At 46.0% G+C, this 3,052-nt stretch overlaps 1 pseudogene; it reads left to right on the top strand.

Moving 5' to 3' along the window:
- Positions 1-633: 633 nt before the first annotated feature.
- Positions 634-1,377, top strand: LOC147425328 (heat shock cognate 70 kDa protein 2 pseudogene; annotated as a pseudogene).
- Positions 1,378-3,052: the final 1,675 nt, after the last annotated feature.

Here is a 3,052-nt window from a genome sequence, read left to right as displayed (position 1 = left end):
AGGTGATGGAAGTCCATTGTAGCTTCATGATGATCAATATAAGTGGTTGCCTCGCTAGTCGAAGGTAAGTTTAATTTGGTCTTATTCCCGTGTACACCACATTGGTGGAGACGGCGGGCATAGTTTTCTGAAGCATTCACTTTGTGGCGGGGGTTTCTTGCTTGGCGCAGCCATGGAGTTCTTGCTTGACACTGGGTAGAGAGAGAGAGAGAGAGAGCGCTGCTTAGAGAAAGGCTATTGCCCTTGCCATGCACACAAAGGCATGATTTGGAGCTCTCGTGCTTACTCACAGCTCCCGAACCAACAGCCACCCTTCTCACATTTCTTGCTTTTCACTTTGCTCCCAGTCAATGAGGGGCTGCGCACAAGCCAGAAGCTCATTAGTTGCCAACCTCTTCAACGACTCCTTGCCTCCGACGCAAGTAAAATCCTCTTTACTCTTGTAATCACGTCATCAGCTCTCGTGTAAGGCAAGAATGGCTCTCGCTTGGGAGGAGGGTGATTCTTGTGCTGGAAGCTTATTGCTGCTGCTGCATGCTCTTCTGCTTGGCGCCTGCGCATGTGAACGCGCACTACTTTGTGTGGAGGCATGCCCATGCAGCCTTCTATGGAGGAAGCGATGCATCCGGTACAATGGGTGGTGAAGACTTTGACAACCGCATGGTCAATCACTTTGTTCAGGAGTTCAAGCGGAAATATAAGAAAGACATTACTGGAAATCCCAGGGCTCTCCGCAGGCTGAGAACTTCTTGTGAACGGGCCAAGAGGACCTTGTCATCCACTACTCAAACAACCATTGAAATTCTTGTATGAAGGAATTGATTTCTATTCAACCATTACTAGAGCCAGGTTTGAGGAGTTGAACATGGATTTGTTCAGAAAGTGTATGGAGCCTGTTGAGAAGTGCTTAAGGGATGCCAAAATGGGCAAGAGCTCTACCCATGATGTTGTCCTTGTGGGAAGCTCAACCAGAATTCCCAAAGTTCAACAGCTTCTTCAAGACTTCTTTAATGGCAAGGAGCTTTGTAAGAGCATAACCTTGATGAAGCAGTGGCATATGGTGTTGCCGTCCAAGCTACTATACTTAGTGGTGAGGGTAATGAGAAGGTGCAAGATCTATTGCTGCTTGATGTCACTCCGTTGTCCCTTGGTCTAGAGACTGTTGGAGGTGTGATGACAGTATTGATTCCTCGCAACACAACAAACCCCCAATTCATTATCTTCTCCTCATTTCTTTTTCTTAGTTTTGATCATGTTCAGTTTGGCGTTTTCGCAAATGTTTCTTTAAAACATTTGTTGGATCTAGCTCTTAGCATTACTTTGTGTTCAATAAAGAATGGAATCACACGCACCAAACCCCTTTTGGAAAAGATGTAAGTCGTAAAAAGATCCCATACTTGTTATTATGATGCAGCCCTCAGTCCTTCCTCGTCTTGTCCATTACATCGGAATAGCGGCCTGATGTTTGCATAAGCGAGATGTTCAAGTTCCACGCTTTGATGATGATCGGCATGATGACGAGTCTAGCCCCCAAGCTCAGTCCCTTAGCCTCGAAGCCGTTGTATGATCACTCCCCCCGGATGAGGCGTTGGAGTTGATCCCTTTGTGTCGAGCCTTCATGCAGTTAACGGGGCATCACCGTCGAGAGCTATGGTCTTAATAGTGGATTCCTATGGGGCTTGCCTACGGCTTAACCACTATTGAGCTATTAGAAGCTTGACAGGAGCCGGTGCTGTTTTGGTGTCGAAAGACCCTCACTTCTATTCTTTGCAATTAATGGTATTCGAGCCGCGGGTACAGTAGCTTGAGTGCTTTTTCTAAAGGGGTAAAGAGGAGTAGCAACTAGGGCTTGAAGTGCCAAAGTACACCTAAAAAGTTTACACCTAAAAGTTGTTAGAATGGCTGACAATAGTAAAGAGAGTGAAATTAATGTTGATAACTTTGATTTTGCTCATGAGCAAGCTACTAATGATGCTTCAATGCTTGTTAACTATCTTGTTTCTAGGCTTCAACAAGCCATGGGCAATCCATCTCTCTAAAGTGACGTGCAATGGCAGCTCTGTGCTCACGGGATTCTCCAAGCTCATCACCATGACGAGAGAACACCTAGGAAGCCTCCTTGTGAGACTACCAAAAGAGGTCTCTCTCCGATTCGGGAAGAAGAAGAGAATCCATATGAAGGGCTCAAGAATTTACTTCTTGATGACGCATCTCCTTCCCAAAGGAGAACTCAAGAGCCTCCACCGAAGAAACGAGAAAGAAGCGAGTCTCCCGCCACCTCGGCGGAGATGGCTCCACGAAGACGGCGGGCTAAACGCTCTCCATCACCACCAAAGCGGAGAAGACCATCACACTCTTCTCCACGCCATAATTCAAAGAGGGATGATAAAAAGCAAGAGAAGAAAAAGGCGAGAAAGAGGACACCCTCTTCTCCATCTTCTTCATCCTCTTCCTCTTATGAAAGCTATGGTGAAGACGACAAAGATCAAGACAAGAAAAAGGCGAGAAAGAGGTCACCCTCTTCTCCACCTTCTTCAAATTCTTCACCTTCTGAAGAAAGTGATGGTGCAACCTTTGAACCATAAAAAAGAAGAGGTCATAGGAAATCCTATGCCACATGGAAGAGGTCTTCCAAGTTGAAGAAATTCAAAGAGGGAGGGAAGAGCATCTCTTTCCTTACCTATGATGGTACCTTTGGTGCTACGGACAAAGTCTTGGCCTTTATCCAACAATTCGATGCGGCGTTTGGAGATGAGGGCTTCACGGAGTCCTCTAAGCTACGCCATGTAGCTATGCACTTTCAAAAGTACGCCAGACAATGGTGGTCTAGCCTACGAGCCAACGGTGAAGCTCCACGAACATGGAAAGCTTTAAGAGCTTCCATTATGAAGCAGTTTTTGGCCACCGATGCCAAAGACAAAGTACTCACTGAATGGCGAAGCTTAAAGCTCTCTCCCAATGAATCTATCCACAAATATGTAGACAAGTTTTGGGACCTACAACTCAAAGCCACTGTCTTCAAAAAGTTGGATTTTGGAGAGCAAAAGCAACA

The sequence above is a fragment of the Adiantum capillus-veneris genome, chromosome 25 (assembly GCF_014529385.1).
Source record: "Adiantum capillus-veneris isolate H3 chromosome 25, ASM1452938v2, whole genome shotgun sequence".
In the NCBI taxonomy this organism is placed as follows: Eukaryota; Viridiplantae; Streptophyta; class Polypodiopsida; order Polypodiales; family Pteridaceae; genus Adiantum; species Adiantum capillus-veneris.
Note: the sequence above shows the minus strand (reverse complement) of the source record. Positions and strands in the feature narration are given on the sequence as shown.